This window comes from Canis aureus, chromosome 11, assembly GCF_053574225.1.
Source record: "Canis aureus isolate CA01 chromosome 11, VMU_Caureus_v.1.0, whole genome shotgun sequence".
NCBI lineage: Eukaryota > Metazoa > Chordata > Mammalia > Carnivora > Canidae > Canis > Canis aureus.
The window spans coordinates 30985858-30992489 of record NC_135621.1 but is presented as its reverse complement, the minus strand read 5'-3'; the positions used below and the strand labels follow the sequence as shown (position 1 = coordinate 30992489).

General features: G+C 42.7%; 1 long non-coding RNA gene across 1 annotated transcript; it reads left to right on the top strand.

Annotated features, from left to right (window-relative positions):
• Positions 1–586: 586 nt before the first annotated feature.
• LOC144323009 (uncharacterized) lies at positions 587–5958 on the top strand. Its single transcript, XR_013388567.1, has 4 exons — positions 587–1584; positions 2687–2825; positions 5512–5737; positions 5828–5958. It is a non-coding gene; the product is annotated as an uncharacterized LOC144323009 (long non-coding RNA).
• Positions 5959–6632: the final 674 nt, after the last annotated feature.

Genomic DNA, 6632 nt, shown 5'->3' with positions numbered 1-6632 from the left:
TTTGCATTGTAAAAACTGCCTAGCCTCTCTATGCCTCACTTTCTTCATCCAAAAATTAAGAATACTAATAGTACCTCCCTCAAGGGATTATTGTGAGGCTTAAAGGAGTTATCACACATTAAGAACTTCAAACAAATTGCCCCAAAGTAAGTACTCAATGTTAGCTATTATTATTATTACTATTACCATGATCATTTTATTCACATTTTAAATGAGAGTGAAAAAAGTTCATGATCAAGATCAAAGACTATCAGTATCACTACTATGGGTTTTTTAATTTACATAAGATAGTTTCTTTGTGGCTGCTAGAGATTAAGCTAGGCAGACCGAGTTCCCCAAATCACCCCTTGGTGCAACCGCTGTGTTGGGCAAATCATTTTCATCAAGCCTTATATTCCTTGTTTGTAAGATGACAATAACAGTCACAATGTTGTTCTAAGGATTAAATGAGACAAAATAGAGCACTTAGCACAGTGCCTAACATATAGTGACTGCTTAACAAGCAGTAAATATTTATCATCCAATTTGTTTAGTGATTGTAAGCTACTGGCCAGGGGCCCACGGGGCTGGAAAGAGAAGCCCAGCATCTCTTAATACTGCTACTTGGGCAGTATTAAATATTCCATTAAACTGGAAATCCAAATGCCTATGGCCTGTTCTTGAGCTGAGATAGGCAACCTCAACCTAAGTCAAGGATCCCTATTGGCAATACCCCCCACAGCTGATGGGGCTTGAGCCTGTCCAACTAAGTGTTATAGCTCTGAAGAAAAATTAGGATATTTCATGGCCTGTGGAACAACTTTTTTTTTTTTTTTTTTTAACATAGGGACAAGTGGTTGGCTTTCTGAAAATTTTACCTTCCAAACTGGCTTCTTAAAAATTCTGATTCCCTCTCTACCTGCCTTGCCAAAGTACTGGAATCTAAATGATGCTAGATCCTTCCTGGCCTGTTCCATGACCCAGCAAGAAATGAGATTAGTGTTATTCAAGTAGCACACACGTCCCTAAGAAAAAGAGTGGTGTAGTATAGGAATGTTTGAATGACCAGACAGAACAAAGAGAAATTGGACCCTGCCCTGTAAATAAGCATTTAGGGAGAGAGAGACTAGAAGCCTGTAACTAGTAGAAGAGGCCAGAGGCGCCTACAGTGACACAAAGACCAGATTCATTTCTTGCATATACGTCTACAGCTACCTGTTTGGAAACAGATTATAAAACATTACAGAGGATGAGGACAATTAAAGAATCTTTTCCTGGAAAGAATTTTTAGCTGCAGAAACTACTAAAGTCCTAACATTTGTTCATTTATCCATTTAACAAATATGGGCAAGAGTCTAGGATACCAAGATGAGCAGAATTGATTCCTGATATCAAGGAGCTCACATGCTGGGGAAGAAGGGATGAACAAACAGAAAGACAACTGTAACACATCATGATAAGGAAGTCCTCTCTCACAGCAGTCAAGGATATGGTCTCTGGTATCAAACAGACATAGATTGGCATCTGCCTTGGCCACATATCTGAACTTGGACAAGATCCTTGGCGTCTCAGATGCCAAGTTTCTTCATTTCTGTGACAAGCATGGTAGGTCCTAATCCAATATCCATCCTCCTCTCCTTACTTACTAGCAGAACTCCAACTTTGTTCAGAGCAAAAATCTGCTTAGCTTTAAAAAAGGAAAGAAAAAAAAAAAAGTTGAATTCTCAGGCTCCTGCTAGCTAAGGGTGACCATGTAACACCACTCCGGCCAGTGAAATGTAGGTAAGGGATGGTGTCCCTTCCCAACTAAGAAGACAAAGCCTCAAAAAGAAAAAAAAAAAGAAAAAAAAAAGGGTTCTTTGCCCTTCATCCTTTGCTGTTTACCCTTCCTTCTTCCTGGAACACAAATTGGAAAACAGCAGATGTCTTATCTCCACAGTGACAAAAGCCACATGCTAAGAATATTATGGACCTGCCATAGCACCCTTAGCCCATCTACCTCTAATTTATTATTATTTGAGCAGAGTAAGTTCCTGTTTGGTTAAGCCACTGTGAACAGGTTGCTACCTGCAGCCAAACTTAACTCCCAATTCATATAATCTATAAACTGAGAATAATAATAGTATCTCCCACCCCCCACCCCCCGGGGTTCTTTTGAGCATTAAATAATGCATGCAAAGCACTTAACATGACACCTGGCTCATAGATACACTCAGTAAATGGTAACTTAGACCTCTTTACTACTATTATTCCCCCTTATTATCCTTATTAATATGATTAATATATGTGCCAGCAGCTCTAGGAGCATATAGGAAGATGGAACTCCTCCTGCCTGGGGGAGGGAGGATAAGCTTCATTGAGAATGTTATGTTTCATGTGAGTCTTTAAAAGTGAGGAGGAGTTTTCCCAGGATATGGGTTCTGATCAAAAATAAGCAAATTCTTTTGTATCTGCAAGGGCTTAAGAGGGATGAGGTACTGTTCACCAAGAGAAACATTTGTCTAGAAGGTAACAGCACTGAAATTGGGGTCATATCACTGGGAGGAGAGTCAGTACTGGCCATGGTCCTCACATTGAGACTGGAAGAGCTAGGTCGATGCCCCAGCTAAGTGGGTGCCTAAGCCCCTAGCCGCAGGGCTATTGTGGGGCCATAGGAAATGTGTAGTCCCCCTACCCTTATCTGTGGCTTTGCCTTCCACCATTTCAGGTACCCACGACCTGGAAGCAGAGGATCCCTTTTCTCATAACTTGTCAGATGCTACATTGCAACGCCTGCATCATTCAAACTTCACCACACTTCATCTCATTGTAGTGGCATGTTATCATTTCCCATCACTACAAGAAGGGTGAGTACAGGACAATAAGATATTTTGAGAGAGAGAGAGAGAGACTACAGTCATATAACTTGTATTATACTTATTGTATAATTTTTCTATTTTATTTTTATTGTTATTAATCTCTTACCAGGCCTGATTTAGAAATTAAACTTTATTGTAGATGTGTACTAATAGAAAAAGTATATATAGTATACAGAGAGTTCAGTACTAGCCACAGTTTCAAGCATCCACTGGGGGTCTTGGAAAGTATCTCCAGTGCATAAGGGGGGACTGCTGTAAGATGTCTTATGAAAGGTCTAATCAAATGCCAGTTATTGTAAACCCAGTACTCGGGTTACTGACAACGGTCAGACAAGTTGGTGGTCTAAATCTTTGTTATTTGTAAACTCTTTGAGAATAGGAGCCTTTTCTTAATCCCTTACTTGATTTCTGCGTCCCTAGCCCTGAGCATAGAGCTTGGCACGAACATGTGGCTATTCCAACAATCCTGAAAATATTTAAAAAAACCCAGCCTTAGCTCTCACATCCCCCCTGAAAGAACATATAAAGACCCAGAGCAGAGCAGATGATCTTAGAAGCGCTGCCTTAACCATGCAGTCTTCTAAATAAAGACAGAGGCTGGGGCCTGAGTCCTTCCCCAAAATTTATCATCTCTCTAATCAGTGAGAGAAGGGTAGATATAAATAGAAGAGAGTATTTTCTACTCCAAAGCTTTCTTTTCCCAAAAAAGAAAGGCGGAGAATACCCTTGATAATTCATCGGCCAGAGGAAGCGAAAGCAGCTCCTGCCATGTGGCTGGCCGATCTGGGAGCAGATACAGAGCCTAATGAGAAACTGAGTTCAGCAAAAGAGGGACGTGTGATGTTTAGGCCTCATTAGGACTATCAAACCAGCCTTTCTGACACAAACGCCGCTATTGACTTTGACCTCACTTCCCTACCTCCCTCAGCTCATGGCATTATTGAACCTGGGTTTTTCCTATAGGCCAGAACCTTGCCAACCCTTTTGCCCTTCACATAATGTGTTTGTCTGGTTTCTATTTCTGTAGTTTGATGAAGGATGATAGCAGGGTATTGAGTTGCTGTTTTTCATTTAGTGCAGTCACCATGCTCACCCTGCCCCTACCCCCACCCTGCTCTCAAGTCGGGCTTCCATTGTCTGTTTTGTGCTCTGTCCTAGGTTTGTATTGCTTTCTTACAGAGTGGGGAAAGGCATTTTATTTTATTTCCCAGGCCCTAGTATACATAACCTCATGGATCCGTCTTTCCCGTGGAGATGTAAGGTGTTTTGAGATTGGGAATGATCTCAGGAGGGAAAGATAGGGAGGGTTCAGCTATTCACAGAGCCCCTGACATGCGCTGGGCCCTGAACTAGGGGCATTTTTTTTTTTTTTTTTTTTTTTTTTTTTTTTTTTTTTTGGTATTTAAGCCTCACAACACATTCTTGATGCAGGTAGTATTACATCTCATTTTACAGATGAGAAAACTGAGATCCAGAGAGGTATGAGGACAGACTCAAGGTCACACCTGATGGTTGGTGCCAAAGGTCCCCATACTCCAAGTCCACTGCCCCTCCCAAGCCTCCCCATGTCTCTGTGGATGTTTTAGGGTAGTTTAGTTTGGGTGAGTACAAATCTTCTAAGGAAGAGGGAACAGAAAAGGCTTAACTTTTTGTTCTCTGAGACAGAACTTAACTGTCATGATCCTACCTTCCACCTGAGCATTAGCCCCTGGCCCTCTGTTTCGTTGTCCCTACCAGCACCTACTCAGGTGTCTTTCTCCAGGTCCCTATCTGCCATCTACCTTGATCCTGCTGGCCTCCACTGAGCTGCCTTGTCTGCTCTTCCAGAGTGCTGCTGACCTAGAGCCTCTCCAGGAAAGGCTCTGTCTGAGGCTTCGCACCTCTGCTAAGGTCACAGAAAACTCTAATTGTTCCCACACTGCTCTGGGGTCTTGGGAACCTCTGAGAGGCTGTCTCTGGCCTCTGCTCTGTAGACACCCTGAGGAGGCATCAGTACTCCTCATACCCTTTTTTTTTTTTTTTTTTTTTTTTTTTTTTTTTTTTTTTTTTTATTTTATTTATTTATGACAGATACAGAGAGAGAGAGAGAGGCAGAGACACAGGCAGAGGGAGAAGCAGGCTCCATGCACCGGGAGCCCGATGTGGGATTCGATCCCGGGTCTCCAGGATCATGCCCTGGGCCAAAGGCAGGCACCAAACCGCTGCGCCACCCAGGGATCCCCTCCTCATACCCTTGTTGCAAATGTGTCCCCCCATCCAGGGTCTCTGATGGGGACAGCAGGCATAGACCTCCTCTCCCTACAGATTCACACCCACATAGAGCTCTGTGTCTCTGTGTCCTCCCTGGGGCTCCTTCGAGGAGGAGGTAAGAGACAGAGATCCTCAAAAGATGCAGCTCTGTTCCCCTTGACAGCTCACCTCTCAACTCAGCCCTTGCTATCTCTGTTCTCCTGGGAGAGGAGGCAACGCTGGTCCCGGCTGATTCTGATTCTGGGGAAAATCTCTAGGTTGCATGGAGCATTGATTGCATGATCAGAGTCATGGAAGGGTTAGACTATGGGAGTTCAAGAGACCAGACTTTTGAAACACAGAGACTTTTTATCTCAAGCCATGTGTTTCAAAAGTCTATTTTGAAATTCAAAAGCTCGGTCCTGACTCTTCTTTCTCTTTACAGTTCCACTGTAACAGTCTTACTCCTGAAAGAAAGAGAAGGTGTGAATAGTGGGAGGTACCTGCAGAAGGAGGAAGAGAGAACATGAGCTAACATTTCAAAGGCAAAAAAAAAAAAAAAAAGGCAAAGACCATCCCTGCACTGTTTCCTCTTTCTGCCAACACAGGGAGACAGTGCCTAGCCTCCTCTGCAGTTGGGATGGAGACGTGTGCCAACATCCTGGCCAACGGTATGTGAGTAAAAGTGATAGAGGCCACTTATAGGCCTGGCCCCTGAAAACATCCCTGCTGACCCTCTGGCTCTCTTTCCCCCTATGCAGTAGCTGTGGAGGCCACCAGCTAAAGACAGTGACATCACAAGAGGGAAGGAGCCTGGGTGCATGAGTTGTCAACTGGAGGAGAACTGCTTATATAAGACACTGCCTTGCCAGCAACAGACAAGAAAGAAATAAAGCTGAATTGTGTTAAGCCACTGAAGTTTGGGCCGTGTGTGTGTCTGTGTATATTTTATAGCAGGTTATATACTACTTACTCTGAGAAAATACCTAAATATTGTTCTATCTCATAATGAATGTTTAAAAGATCAGAGATTAGGAATCAGAAGTGTAACCATTTTGATTAAAGCCTATGAAATTAAAGGTGCATAAAATGACACCAATTTGAAGAAAATACTAAGTACTATCTTTGGATAACATTCAAAGCCTGATGTCAAAGGAGAGTGATGAGAAAGGAAACAAGAACAAACATCTCCATAATACCTGCCATACCGAGATGTTTTTTAAGTAATGATTGAATGAATACAGCATCCCTTAACTTATCAACTCTGGTTTAAGCCCAGGAAGTTGACTCTTGTAGGTTTTATGGGGAAGAACAAAGGAGGTAGAGATGAAGAAAAGAGAAGAAAAGGAAAAAACAGTGAAAGGCAAGGTAGAAATAGGCGTGTTCCTCTCCCTGTTCCCATTTTTCTGACTTAACAGTGCTTTCAGCCAGAACCCCTGTGATGTTGCCCTCTGCGCGCTCACAGAGTAAACACACAAGTAAAGTTGTCATTGCCATTTGTTATTGATGTTAATGTACAATATGAAGCTGAGGGGCGCCTGGGGGGCTCAGTGGTTGAGAATCTGC